At 39.2% G+C, this 16424-nt stretch overlaps 1 protein-coding gene across 2 annotated transcripts in view; it reads right to left on the reverse strand.

Moving 5' to 3' along the window:
* CPNE4 (copine 4) overlaps nucleotides 1-16424 on the reverse strand; it is a 629469-nt gene that overhangs the window by 61126 nt on the left and 551919 nt on the right. The window lies entirely within an intron of this gene.

The following is a 16424-nucleotide window of genomic DNA, read 5'->3' on the forward strand; positions in this document are numbered from 1 at the left end:
CTCAAAGGACAGAGGAAGAAAAGACAGAGAGGCTTACCATGAAGGTACTGAATCCATTCTGTGCACATCTATACTACTGTTTCAACCATTACCTCATTCATTCAACCTAACAACATTCCCCCAACACATTCTCTGCAGGCTGCCAGGAAACACGCAATATACAAAATGAGTTTTAAAATGTGGTCACTGCCCTCAAGGAGCTTGCCATCTAGTAGGGAAGATAAACATATATTGGACATAACCTAAAACCAGATCGAAGTTGTCTGGCAATTTATTAGGAACTGTAGAGAAAGGTTTGAGTGAAAGCAAAAAAGTAGCATCATCTGTTGTGTGTCCTCATTGCACGGGAGAACAGGGACAGAGTCTTATTTGTCTTTGTAACTTGTGCCAGGGAAAAAGTAGGTGTTCAATAAATGCTTGATGAATGCAGCTGAGAGAAAACATGGAAAATGCTTGGAGGAGGTCCTTTTTGAAGCAGAACTGGAAGGAAACATGGAGTTTAAGTTAACAAAGAGGAAGGAGGAGGAAATACTATGTAGGAAACTGAAGGAGCTTAGACATGGTGAGGGGCAGCCTGCTGGAGAAGAAGGGAAGGACAGAGAATAGAGAAAGAGAACAAAGGTACATTGATGACATTCATCCTTAGTCTGGGCTTCCTCCCAGATCTGACCCTAGTCAGAGGTACTTAGAGAAATAATACACGCTCTTGTTCCTAACCAAGTGATGGGGATACTGCATTGTTCTTATGGAAATAGAGTCTTCCTGGGGTCTTCTGAAGCTCACAAAAGTCTTAGCTCAACATTCTTAAACTTTAGTTTACACAAGAATCTTTTGGAAGGCTTGTTAAAATACAGATTTCTGAGCCCCATCAGCAAACTTTCTGATTCAGGAGATTTGGGGTAAGGCGTGAGGATTTGTACTTCTAACAAGTCCTCTGGTGATGCTGATATGCTAGTTCTGTGACCACAGTTTGAGAACCACTGTCTTAGATAAATATACAGTTACCTTTCCTCATATTTACACCATTTCCCAAGACATGGAGAGAATCAAATGACATAAGATGGCTGTGATGATCAGAGATTTTTAAAATGTCTGCTGAAGGTGGCTGTTTCAAAGATGCTTGGTTTCAGGTGATATAAGATTTCTGCATTAATTTCCAATTTATAAATGACTATAACTCTGAAAGTTCTTACTGTTAACTGGATGCTGAGAACTCAGAACAACAAAGTTGTAAATACTGTTTAGGTCTCCAGCTCACCACAAAAGCCCAGGTCACCTGAAATATATCTAATGCACTCAGTTCTGCAATAGATAATCACAGAAAATAACACCATGGCCATACCACTAGTTAAATCGAACACAACCTTGAACACGTGTGCTTCACTCTGTCCAACAGATGATACTTAGAAGTTATATGACAACGATATTTTGATAAGTTTATTTTAGTACATTAGGAACTTCACTAATTGAATGATCTTTAACTAAAGAATAATAGAGAAGCATGTAATAAAAATAATGAAATGGTGCATAAAGGAGTTCTTAAAACCTTTGTGCTTTTTAAGTTGGATTTTCTTTTAATATATCACAGTTACTTGTAGGAAAGAAGATTTGGTTCAGATAGGCATCTCAGCCCATTAAGGCACTGACTTTGAATGTGTTACTGGAGGCTGGGCTTCAGAACATCTGCTCCTCGCACATCCCTCTTCTGAGGGTTTTTGTCCACACAATGGTGACTCATGCCTGTGCTCCTCTGAAGTGGGCACTTTGTCTAAGGACAGCCCACCTGTAGGTTGGCCAGGAGTCTATGAGATGACCTGGTGTGGAAGTTCTGTTCATCATGGACAAAAGGAACGAATTAGACCAATCAGAACTTGACACAGAAAGAAAGAATGAAGCAGCTGGTTTTGGGAATAGTAGATGAAGGACACAGGGAGACTAGTCAAGTTGCCACAATGGTAGAGCATGAGAATAGATATTTGTGAACCCTTGTTGCTTAGGAGGTTGACCAGATTACCCAGTCACTTGTGCTGCTCTGAATTCTGAATGATTTATTGAGTCGAACTACTTAGTAAGCTCTGTGAGACCTGGTGGTTTAGCAGTTCCCAGAATCCTGAGGCCGTAGCAAAACCCCCATATCTTCTCCTTTTTTTTCAGGTGAGTTCTTACTTAACTCACCCAAACTAAAGGCCATCAAAATTCCTTTTAACAGAAATAGCCTAACCAACATAAACTCCTATGGAAATCCCTTAATGACAGATTAGCTGAAGAATTGGGATAGTATTTCTCTCCTCTCCCTCCTGATCACTCCCAACTGATGGATTAGGAAGTTAAAATCCTCATAGCTTTGAATTCATCAGAACTGAAGGCACATCAAAATGAAAGGAATTAAGGAACAGACAGTACATAAAAGAGAAAGGAAGAATGGGAGTCAGCAGATCAGCCCTTCATTTGTGTTGACAAACGAAGGTGCAAAGTCTTTGATGAGCTGCATCTATAAATAATTAGCTCTGCCAGTCTCTGTGAGGCTTTGGCCAATTCGTCCAGGCCCACTAGGGATAATAAGGGCTAGAAATGCTGCCAACAAGCTCAGCTATAACATGAGCCAGAGGACAATGTGCTTCAGATACTCACTCTGCACTCATGTGATGTAGATTTATAGGGTCTAAGCACTGTTCTGAGGAGTGCTGGTATTCTTAGATTCATTAAATGGGAACTTATTCACCATACCTTGTCTCAAGCATGTCATTGACATCTTAGTATCTCAGTTCAATAGTAATTTGGGGATCATTCCAGTAGGACTCTCTAATTTTAAGGATAACAAAACTGAGGGCGAACTTCACAAAATTTATTCATGATACTATTGCTTTTAAAGTCTTACTCTACTTGCTCTTAGCTCAGAGGCAGTAAAAACTTCATCTTACTGACCTATTCAGTCACTTATTTTGTGGAGCCATTTATAATAGCTCCCCAGACTCAGTTTCCCACACCAGCAGCTATGCTTGTAAGTTTTAAATTAGTCGTCACATATCTTGTCTCATTTGATCCTCTCAACAACCCTTTGAGATGGGCATATATGTATCATTTCCATTTTACAGATGAAGAGGCTAAAGTTCAGAAAGGCTAGGCCACTTTTTGGAAACCCAGATTCTCTGATGTCTAATCCATATGTCTTTCCAATGAAGAACATATTTGAAAATAATTTGTAAACTAAAATATGAAATAGAAACACTAGTTTTTATCATAACCCTCACCTTAATTCCCATGCCATATTCCCTAGAATATAGCAAAAGTCCATTCTTAAGGACAGTGTCTTCTTTGTACCTTTGGTTCTCTGAACATGTTGCAATTACAGCAATTTTCCACAAATTAAGTCAGAATCTCCACTGGATTATAAACAGGATCCTTTAGAATGCTGGTGACTTTAAAAAATTCCCCCCCAAAAACATTCTGACCATTTTCTTCAGAGGCTTCTGTTTGACACCAACATTAACCTACCACCACTCAAACCATTAATTAATTCATTCACCATTTCTTGGGCAACTACTATGTGCCAGACACTGTGTTAAAGGCTAAAGATATACAGCTAACAAGGCGGGTACCTGTTTTCCCAGGAGCTTATAATTTAGTGTATGTAGGGAGGTGAGGTACTAGGCAGAGAAGGGGGAAATAGGAAAGACAGGCAAACGCACCAACAAATAACATATCTTTGCTATATTAGAGATGAGGACAGGATACTGTAAAACCACAGAAGAAGGTTCTAAGTCAGAAGGAGGGGTCAGGGAAGGCATTTTGGAGGAAATGATACGCATCTCAGGAACCCTCCCTCTGTAAGGACCACCTGCCCTTCTGAATCTACAGGAGAGCTCTTGGTGCCAGTCAAGATGGCTACAGATGGAGATTGGTTCAAGATGGCAGAGTGGAACGACGTGCTCTCACTCCCTCTTGCGAGAACACCAGAATCACAACTAGCTGCTGGACAATCATTGGCAGGAAGACACTGGAATTCACCAAAAAATATACCCCACATCCAAAGACAAAGGAGAAGCCACAATGAGATGGTAGGAGGGGCTCATCACAATAAAATCAAATCACATAACTGCTGGGTGGGTGACTGACAAACTGGAGAACACTTATACCACAGAAGTCCACCCACTGGAGTGAAGGTTCTGAGCCCCACATCAGGCTTCCCAACATGGGGACCCGGCAATGGGACAAGAAATTCCTAGAGAATCAGACTTTGAAGGATAGCAGGATTTGATTGCAGGACTTTGACAGGACTGGGGGAAACATAGACTCCACTCTTGGAGGGCACACACAAAGTAGTGTGTGTATCAGGACCCATGGGAAGGAGCAGTGACCCCATAGGAGACTGAACCAGACATACCTGCTAGTGTTGGAGGGTCTCCTGCAGAGACAGGGGGTGGCTGTGTCTCACTGTGAGGACAGGAACACTGGCAGCAGAAGTTCTGGGAAGTACTCCTTGGTGTGAGGCTTCCCAGAGTCCACGATTAGCCCCACCAAAGAGCCGGGTAGGCTCCAGTGTTGGGTCGCCTCAGGCCAAACAACCAACAAGGAGGGAACCCAGGCCCACCCATCAGCAGTCAAGCAGATTAAAGTTTCACTGAGCTCTGCCCACAAGAGCAACAGTCAGCTCTATCCACCATCAGTCCCCCCCCATCAGGAAACTTGCACAAGCCTCTTAGATAGCCTTATCCACCAGAGGACAGAAAACAGAAGCAAGAAAACTACAATCCTGCAGCCTGTGGAAAAAAACCACATTCACAGAAAGTAAGACAAAATGAAAAGGCAGAGGGCTAAGTACCAGATGAAAGAACAAGATAAAACCCCAGAAAAACAACTAAATGAAGTGGAGATAGGCAACCTTCCAGAAAAAGAATTCAGAATAATGATAGTGAAGATGATCCAGGACCCCGGAAAAAGAATGGAGGCAAAAATGGAGATGATGCAAGAAATGTTTAACAAAGACCTAGAAGAATTAAAGAACAAACACCTAAAAGTACTAAAGAACAAACAAACAGAGATGAACAATACAATAACTGAAATGAAAAAGACACTAGAAGGAATCAATAGCAGAATACGGATAAGCATATTCTGAGGCAGAAGAACGGATAAGTGATCTGGAAGACAGAATGGTGGAATTCACTGCCGTGGAACCGAATAAAGAGAAAAGAATGAAAAGAAATGAGAACAGCTTAAGAGACCTCTGGGAAAACATTAAACGCAACAACATTCACATTATAGGGGTGCCAGAAGGAGAAGAGAGAGAGAAAGGACCCAAAAATATTTGAAGAGATTATAGTCGAAAACTTCCCTAACATGGGAACGGAAATAGCCACCCAAGTCCAGGAAGCGCAGAGAGTCCCAGGCGGGATAAACCCAAGGAGAAACATGCCAAGACACATAGTACTCAAACTGATAAAAATTACAGACAAAGAAAAATTTTTGAAAACAACAAGGGAAAAACAACAAGTAACATTAAAGGGAACTCCCATAATGTTAACAGCTGATTTCTCAGGAGAAATTCTACAAGCCATAAGGGAGTGGCATGATATATTTAAAGTGATGAAAGAGAAGAACCTACAACCAAGATTACTCTACCAAGCAAGGATCTCCTTCAGATTCAATGGAGAAATCAAAAGCTTTACAGACAAGCAAAAGCTAAGAGAATTCAGCACCACCAAACCAACTCTACAACAAATGCTAAAGGAAATTCTCTAAGTGGGAAACACAAGAGAAGAAAAGGACCTACAAAAACAAACCCAAAACAATTAAGAAAATGGTAATAGGAACATACATATTGATAATTACCTTAAACGTGAATGGATTAAATGCTCCAAACAAAAGACACAGGCTCGCTGAATGGATACAAAAACAAAACACATATATATGCTTTCTAAAAGCGACCCACTTCAGACATAGGGACACATACAGACTGGAAGTGAGGGGTTGGAAAAAGATATTCCATGTAAATGGAAATCAAAAGAAAGCTGGAGTAGCAATACTGATATCAGATAAAACGGATGTTAAAATAAAGAATGTTACAAGAGGCAAGGAAGGACACTCCATAATAATCCAGGGATCAATCCAAGAAGAAGATATAACAATTATAAATATATATGCACCTAACATAGGAACACCTCAATACATAAGGCAACTGCTAACAGCTATAAAAGATGAAATCAACAGTAACACAATAATAGTGGGGGACATTAACACCTCACTTACACCAATGGACAGATCACCGAAACAGAAACTTAATAAGGAAACACAAGCATTAAATGACACAATAGACCAGATAGATTTAATTGATATTTATAGGACATTCCATCCAAGAACAGCAGATTACACTTTCCTCTCACGTGCACACAGAACATTCTCCAGGATAGATCACATCTTGGGTCACAAATCAAGCCTCAGTAAATTTAAGAAAATTGAAATCATATCAAGCATCTTTTCTGACCACAGCGCTATGAGATTAGAAATCAATTACTGGGGAAAAAACATAAAAAACACAAACAGATGGAGGCTAAACAATACGTAATAAATAACCAAGAGATCACTGAAGAAATCAAAGAGGATATCAAAAAATGCCTAGAGACAAATGACAATGAAAACATGACGATCCAAAAGCTATGGGATGCATCAAAAGCAGTTTTAAGAGGGAAGTTTATTGCAATAGAAGCCTACCTCAAGAAACAAGAAAAATCTCAAAAAAACAATCTAACCTTACACCTAAAGGAACTAGAGACAGAAGAAAAACAAAACCCAAAGTTAGTAGAAGGATAGAAATCATAAAGATCAGAGCAGAAATAAATGAAATAGAAACAAAGAAAACAATAGCAAAAATCAATAAAACTAAAAGCTGGTTCTTTGAGAAGATAAACAAAATTGATAAACCATTAGCCAGACTCATCAAGAAAAAGAGGGAGAGGATTCAAATCCATAAAATTAGAAATGAAAAAGGAGAAGTTACAACAAACACCACAGAAATACAAAGCATCCTAAAAGACTATTACAAGCAACTCTATGCCAATAAAATGGACAACCCGGAAGAAATGTTCAAATTCTTAGAAAGGTATAACCTGCCAAGACTGAACCAGGAAGAAATAGAAAATATGAACAGACTAATCACAAGTAATGAAATTGAAACTGTGATTAAAAATCTTCCAACAAACAGAAGTCCAGGACCAGATGGTGTCCAGGTGAATTCTATCAAACTTTTAGAGAAGAGCTAACATCCAACCTTCTGAAACTCTTACAAAAACTTGCAGATGAAGGAACACTCCCAAACACATTCTATGAGGCCACCATCACCCTGATGCCAAAACCAGACAAAGATACTACAAAAAAGAAAATTACAGACCAATATCACTGATGAATATAGAGGCATAAATCCTCAACAAAATACTAGCAAACAGAATCCAACAACACATTAAAAGGATTATACACCATGATCAAGTAGGATTTATCCCAGGGATGCAAGGATTCTTCAATATATGGAAATCAAACAATGTGATACACCATTTTAAAACATTGAAGAATAAAAACCATATGATCATATCAATAGATGCAGAAAAAGCTTTTGACAAGATTCAACACCCATTTATGATAAAAACTCTCCAGAAAGTGGGCATAGAGGGAAACTACCTCAACATAATAAAGGCCATATACGATAAACCCACAGCAAACATCATTCTTGATGATGAAAAACTGAAAGCATTTCCTCTAAGATCAGGAACAAGACAAGGATATCCACTCTCACCATTATTATTCAACGTAGTTTTGGAAGTCCTAGCCATGGCAATCAGAGAAGAAAAAGAAATAAAAGGAATCCACATTGGAAAAGAAGAAGTAAGACTGTCACTGTTTGCAGATGCCATGATACTCTACATAGATAATCCTAAAGATGCTGCCAGAAAACTACTAGAGGTAATCAGTGAATTTGGTAAAGTTGAAGGATACAAAATTAATGCACAGAAATCTCTTGCATTCCTGTACATTAATCATGAAAATTCTGAAAGAGAAATGAAGGAAACATTCCCATTTACCGCTGAAACAAAAAGAATAAAATACCTGGGAATAAACCTACCTAGGGAGACAAAAGACCTGTATGCAAAAAACTATAAGACACTGATGAAAGGAACTAAAGATGATACCAACAGATGGAGAGATATACCATGTTCTTGGATTGGAAGAATCAATATTGTGAAAATGACAATACTACCCAAAGCAATCTACAGATTCAATGCAATCCCTATCAAATTACCAATGGCATTTTTTACAGAACTAGAACAAAAAATCATAAAATTTGTATGGAGACACAAAAGACCCCAAATAGCCAAAGCAGTCTTGAGGGAAAAAAACGGAGCTGGAGGAATCAGACTCACTGACTTCAGACTATACTACAAAGCTACAGTAATCAAGACAGTATGATAGTGGCACAGTAACAGATATATAGATCAATGGATCAGGATAGAAAGCCCAGAGATAAACAGATGCACCTGTGGTCAACTAATCTATGACAAAGGAGACAAGGATATACAATGGAGAAAAGACAGTCTCTTCAATAAGAGGTGCTGGGAAAACTGGATAGCTACATGTAAAAGAATGAAATTAGAATACTCACTAACACCATACACAAAAATAAACTCAAAATGGATTAAAGACCTAAATGTAAGAACAGACACTATAAAACTCTTAGAGGAAAACATAGGAAGAACACTCGTTGACACAAATCACAGCATAATTTTTTTTGATCCATGTCCTAGAGTAATGGAAATGAAAACAAAAATAAGTAAATGAGACATAATGAAAGTTAAAAACTTTTGTGAAGCAAAGAAAACTACAAACATGACGAGAAGACAACCCTCAGAATGGGAGAGAATATTTGCAAATGAATCAATGGACAAAGGATTAATCTCCAAAATATATAAACAGCTCATGCAGCTCAATATTAAAAAAACAAACTACCCAATCCAAAAATGGGCAGAAGACCTAAATAGACATTTCTCCAAATAAGACATAGAGATGGCCAAGAAGCACATGAAAAGCTGCTCAACATCACTAATTATTAGAGAAATGCAAATCAAAACTACAATGAGGTATCACCTCACACCGGTTAGAATGGGCATCATCAGAAAATCTACAAACAACAAATGCTGGAGGGGGTGTGGAGAAAAGGGAACCCTCTTGCACTGTTGGTGAGAATGTAAATTGATACAGCCACTATGGAGAACAGTATAGAGGTTCCTTAAAAAACTAAAAATAGAATTACCATATCACCTAGCAATCCCACTACTGGGCATACACCCAGAGAAAACCATATTTCAAAAAGACACATGCAGGGAGGAGCTTCAAGATGTTGGAGGAGAAGTCGTGGAAATCACCTTTTCCCCCACAAATACATCAGAAATACATCTACATGTGGAACAACTCCTACAGAACACCTACTGAATGCTGGCAGAAGACCTCAGACTTCCCAAAAGGCAAGAAACTCCCCACGTATCTGGGTAGGGCAAAAGAAAAAACAAAAAACAGACACAAAAGAATAGGGACAGGACCTGCACCAGTGGGAGGGAGCTGTGAAGGAGGAAAGGTTTCCACACACTAGGAAGGCCCTTCATGGGCGGAGACTGTGGGTGGCAGAGGGGGGAAGCTTTGGAGCCACAGAGGAGATCGCAGCAACAGGGGTATAGAAGGCAAAGCAGAGAGATTCCTGCACAGAGGATTAATGCCTACCAGCACTCACCAGCCCGAGAGGCTTCTCTGCTCACCTGCCGGGATGGTTGGGGGCTGGGGGTGAGGCTCAGGCTTCGGTCGGATCGCAGGGAGAGGACTGGGGTTGGCTGTGTGAACACAGCCTGAAGGGACTAGTGCACCACAGCTAACCGGGAGGGAGTCCAGGAAAGTCTGGAGCTGCCGAAGAGGCAAGAGACTTTTTCTTGCCTCTTTGTTTCCGGGTGCGCGAGAGGAGGGCATTAAGAGCACCACTTAAAGGAGCTCCAGAGACGGGTGCGAACCGCAGCTATCAGCACGGACCCCAGAGACGAGCATGAGATGCTAAGGGTGCTGCTGCAGCCACCAAGAAACCTGTGTGCAATCACAGGTCACTATCCACACCTCTCCTCCCGGGAGCCTGTGCAGCCCACTACTGCCAGGGTCCCGAAGTGCAGGGACAACTTCCCTGGGAGAACGCACAGTGTGCCTCACGCTGGTGCAATGTCACGCAGGCCTCTGCCGCTGCAGGCTCGCCCCGCATTGGTACCCCTTCCTTCCCCCGGCCTGAAAGAGCCAGAGCCCCTGAATAAGCTGCTCCTTTAACCCCATCCTGTCTTAGCGAAGAACTGACGCCCTCAGGCAACCTACACGCAGAGGTGGATCCAAATCCAAAGCTGAACCCTGGGAGCTGTGCGAACAAAGAAGAGAAAGAGAAATTTCTCCCAGCAGCCTCAGGAGCAGCGGATTAAATCTCTACAAGCAACGTGATGTACCCTGCATCTGTGGAATACCTGAATAGACAACGAATCATCTCAAGCAGAGGAGGTGGATTTTGGGAGCAATGATATATATATATATATTTTTTTTCCCTTTTTCTCTTTTTGTGAGTGTGTATGTGTATGCTTCTGTGTGCGATTTTGCCAGTATAGCTTTGTTTTTACCATTTGCCCTAGGGTTCTGTCTGTCCATTGTTTGTTTGTTTGTTTTTTTTACTTAAAAATTTTTTTACCTTAATAATTATTTTTTATTTTTATAACTATATTTTATTTTATTTTACTTTATTTTATTTTATTTTATTTCATCTTCTTCTTTCTTTCTTTCTTTTTTTCCTCCCTTTTATTCTGAGCCCTGTGGAGGACAGGCTCTTGGTGTTACGGCCAGGCATCAGGGCTGTGTCACTGAGGTGGGAGAGCCAAGTTCAGGACACTGGTTCACAAGTGACCCCCCAACTCCATGTAGTATCAAATGGTGAAAATCTCCAAGAGATCTCCATCTCAACACCAAAAACCAGCTCCTCTCAATGACCAGCAAGATACAGTGCAGAACATCCTATGCCAAACAACTAGCAAGACAGGAACACAACACCATCCATTAGCACAGAGTCTGCTTAAAATCATAATAAGGCCACAGACACCTCAAAACACACCACCAGACGTGGACCTTCCCACCAGAAAGACAAAATCCAGCCTTATCCACCAGAACACAGGCATTAGTCCCCTTCTCCAGGAAGCCTACACAACCCAGTGAACCAAACTTAGCCACTGGGGACAGACACCAAAAACAATGGAAACTATGAACCTGCAGCCTGCAAAAATGAGAACCCAAACACAGTAAGTTAAGCAAAATGAGAAGACAGAGAAACACACAGCAGATGAAGGAGCAAGGCAAAAACCCACCACACCTAAAAAATGAAGAGGAAATAGGCAGTCTACCTGAAAAAGAATTCAGAATAATGATAGTACAGATGATCCAAAATCTTGGAAGTAGAATGGAGAAAATACAAGAAACGTTTAAAAAGGACCTAGAAGAACTAAAGAGCAAACAAACAGTGATGAACAACACAATAAATGCAATTAAAAATTCTCTAGAAGGGATCGATAGCAGAATAACTGAGGGAGAAGAATGGATAAGTGACCTGGAAGATAAAATAGTGGAAATAACTATTGCAGAGCAGAATAAAGAAAAAAGAATGAAAATAATTGAGGACAGTCTCAGAGACCTCTGGGACAATATTAAAAGCACCAACATTTGAATTTTAGGGGTCCCAGTAGAAGAGAAAAAGAAAGGGACTGAGAAACTATTTGAAGAGATTATAGTTGAAAATTTCCCTAATATGGGAAAGGAAATAGTTAATCAAGTCCAGGAAGCACAGAGAGTCCCATACAAGATAAACCCAAGGAGAAACACGCTAAGACACATATTAATCAAACTATCAAAAATTAAATACAAAGAACAAATATTAAAAGCAGCAAGGGAAAAACAACAAATAACACATAAAGGGATCTCCATAAGGTTAACAGCTGATCTTCCAGCAGAAACTCTGCAAGCCAGAAGGGAGCGGCAGGACATATTTAAAGTGATGAAGGAGAAAAACCTACAACCAAGATTACTCTACCCAGCAAGGATCTCATTCAGATTTGATGGAGAAATTAAAACCTTTACAGACAAGCAAAAGCTAAGAGAATTCAACACCAGCAAACCAGCTTTACAGCAAATGTTAAAGGAACTTCTCTAGGCAGGAAACACAAGAGAAGGAAAAGACTTACAATAACAAACCGAAAACAATTAAGAAAATGGGAGTAGGAACATACATATCGATAATTACCTTAAACGTGAATGGATTAAATGCTCCCACCAAAAGACACAGGCTGGCTGAATGGATACAAAAACAAGACCTGTATATATGCTGTCTACAAGAGACCCACTTCAGATCTAGGGACACATACAGACTGAAAGTGAGGGGATGGAAAAAGATATTCCATGCAAATGGAAATCAAAAGAAAGCGGGAGTAGCAATTCTCATATCAGACAAAATAAACTTTAAAACAAAGACTATTACAAGAGACAAAGAAGGACACTACATAATGATCAAGGGATCAATCTAAGAAGAAGATATAACAATTGTAAATATTTATGCACCCAACAGAAGAGCACTTCAGTACATAAGGCAAATACTAACAGCCATAAAAGGGGAAATCGACAGTAACACAATCATAGTAGGGGACTGTAACACCCCACTTTCACCAATGGACAGATCATCCAAAATGAAAATAAATAAGGAAACACAAGCTTTAAATGATACATTAAACATGATGGACTTAATTGATATTTATAGGACATTCCATCCAAAAACAACAGAATACACATTTTTCTCAAGTGCTCATGGAACGTTCTCCAGGATAGATCATATCTTGGGTCACAAATCAAGCCTTGGTAAATTTAAGAAAATTGAAATCATATCAAGTATCTTTTCTGACCACAACTCTATGAGACTAGATATCAATTACAGGAAAAGATCTGTAAAAAATACAAACACATGGAGGCTACACAATACATTACTTAATAACAAAGAGATCACTGAAGAAATCAAAAAGGAAATCAAAAAATACCTAGAAACAAATGACAATGAAAACACAACGACCAAAAACCTATGGGATGCAGGAAAAGCAGTTCTAACAAGGAAGTTTATGGCTATACAAGCCTACATTAAGAAACAAGAAACATCTCAAATAAACAACCTAACCTTACACCTAAAGCAATTGGAGAAAGAAGAACAAAAAACCCCCCAAAGTTAGCAGAAGGAAAGAAATCATAAAGATCAGATCAAAAGTAAATGAAAAAGAAATGAGGGAAATGATAGCAAAGATTAATAAAACGAAAAGCTGGTTCTTTGAGAAGATAAACAAAATTGATAAACCATTGGCCAGACTTATCAAGAAAAAAAGGGAGAAAACTCAAATCAATAGAATTAGAAATGAAAAAGGAGAAGTACCAACTGACACTTCAGAAATACAAGGGATCATGAGAGATTACTACAAGCAACTCTATGACAATAAAATGGACAACCTGGAAGAAATGGACAAATTCTTAGAATGCACAACCTTCCGACACTGAACCAAGAAGAAATAGAAAATATGAACAGACCAATCACAAACCCTGAAATTGAAAGTGTAATTTAAAATCTTCCAACAAACAAAAGCCCAGGACCAGATGGCTTCACAGGCGAATTCTATCAAACATTTAGAGAAGAGCTAACACCTATCCTTCTCAAACTCTTCCAAAATATACCAGAGGAAGGAACACTCGCAAACTCATTCTCTGAGGCCACCATCACTCTGATACCAAAACCAGAGAAAGATGTCACAAAGAAAGAGAACTACAGGCCAATATCACTGATGAACATAGATGCAAAAATCCTCAACAAATTACTAGCAAACAGAATCCAACAGAACATTGAAAGGATCATCCACTATGATCAAGTGGGGTTTATCCCAGGAATGCAAGGATTCTTCAATATATGAAAATTAATCAACGTGATACACCATATTAACAAATTGAAGGAGAAAAAACATATGATCATCTCAATAGATGCAGAGAAAGCTTTTGACAAAATTCAACACTCACTTATGATAAAAATCCTCCAGAAAGTAGGCATAGAGGGAACGTTCCTCAACATAATGAAGGCCATATATGACAAACCCACACCCAACATCATCCTCAATGGTGAAAAACTGAAACCATTTCCACTAAGATCAGGAACAAGACAAGGTTGCCCACTCTCACCACTATTATTCAACATAGTTTTGGAAGTTTTAGCCATAGCAATCAGAGAAGAAAAAGAAATAAAAGGAATCCACATTGGAAAAGAAGAAGCAGAGCTGTCACTGCTTGCAGATGACATGATACTATACATAGAGAATCCTGAAGATGCCACCAGAAAACTACTAGAGCTAATCAATGAATTTGGTAAAGTAGCAGGATACAAAATTAATACACAGAAATCTCTTGCATTCCTATACACTAATGATGAAAAATCTGAAAGTGAAATTAAGAAAACACTCCCATTTACCATTGAAACAAAAAGAATAAAATATCTAGGAATAAACCTACCTAAGGAGACAAGAGACCTGTATGCAGAAAATTATGACAATGATGAAAGAAATTAAAGATGATACAAATAGATGGAGAGATATACCATGTTCTTGGATAGGAAGAACCAACATTGTGAAAATGATCCTACTAACCAAAGCAATCTACAGAGTCAATGCAATCCCTATCAAACTACCACTGGCATTTTTCACAGAACTAGAACAAAATATTTCACAATTTGTATGGAAACACAAAAGACCCTGAATAGCTGAAGAATCTTGAGAAAGACAAACGGAGCTGGAGGAATCAGGCTCCCTGACTTCAGAATATACTACAAAGCCACAGGAATCAAGGCAGTATGGTACCAGCACAAACACAGAAATATAGATCAATGGAAGAGGATAGAAAGTCCAGAGATAAACCGACATACATATAGTCACCTTATCTTTGATAAAGGTGGCAAGAATAAACAGTGGAGAAAAGACAGCCTCTTCAATAAGTGGTGCTGGGAAAACTGGACAGTTACATGTAAAAGAATGAAATTAGAACACTCCCTAACATCATACAAAAAAATAAACTCAAAATGGACTAAAGACCTAAATGTAAGGCCAGACACCATCAAATTCTTAGAGGAAAACAGCCAGAATAGTGTATGACATAAATCACAGCAAGATCCTTTTTGACCCAACTCCTAGAGAAATGGAAATAAAAACACAAATAAACAAATGGGACCTATTGAAACTTAAAAGCTTTTGCACAGCAAAGGAAACCATAAACAAGACCAAAAGACAATGCTCAGAATGGGAGAAAATATTTGCAAATGAAGCAGCTGACAAAGGATGAATCTCCTTACAAGCAGCACATGCAGCTCAATAACAAAAAAACAAACAACCCAATCCAAAAATGGGCAGAAGACCTAAATAAACATTTCTCCAAAGAAGATATACAGATTGCCAGCAAACACATGAAAGAATGCTCAACATCATTAATCATTAGAGAAATGCAAATCAAAACTACAATGAGATATCATCTCACACCGGTCAGAATGGCCATCATCAAAAGATCTTGAAACAATAAATGCTGGAGAGGGTGTGGAGAAAAGGGAACCCTCTTGCACTGTTGGTGGGAATGTAAATTGATACAATCACTAGGGAGAACAGTATGGAGTTTCCTTAAAAAACTACAAATAGAACTACCATATGACCCAGCAATCCCACTACTGGGCATATACCCTGAGAAAACCATAATTCAAGAAGAGTCATGTACCAAAATGTTCATTGCAGCTCTATTTACAATAGCCAGGACATGGAAGCAACCTAAGTGTCCATCAACAGATGAATGGATTAAGAAGATGTGGCACATATATACAATGGAATATTACTCAGCCATAAAAAGGATCGAAACTGAGTTATTGGTAGTGAGGTGGATGGACCTAGAGTCTGTCATACAGAGTGAAGTAAGTCAGAAAGAGAAAAACAAATACAGTATGCTAACACGTATATATGGAATCTAAAAAAAGAAAAAAAATGGTCAGAAGAACCTAGGGGCAAGACGGGAATAAAGATGCAGACCTACTAGAGAATGGACTTGAGGATATGGGGAGGGGGAAGGGTAAGCTGCAACACAGTGAGAGAGTGGCATGGACATATATACACTAGCAAATATAAAATAGATAGCTATTGGGAAGCAGCCACATAGCACAGGGAGATTAGCTCGGTGCTTTGTGACCACCTAGAGGTGTGGGATAGGGAGGGTGGGAGGGAGGGAGATGCAAGAAGGAAGAGATATGGGGACATATATATATATATATGTATAAC

This window comes from Balaenoptera physalus, assembly GCF_965194825.1.
Source record: "Balaenoptera physalus genome assembly, chromosome: 4".
Classification (NCBI taxonomy): Eukaryota; Metazoa; Chordata; class Mammalia; order Artiodactyla; family Balaenopteridae; genus Balaenoptera; species Balaenoptera physalus.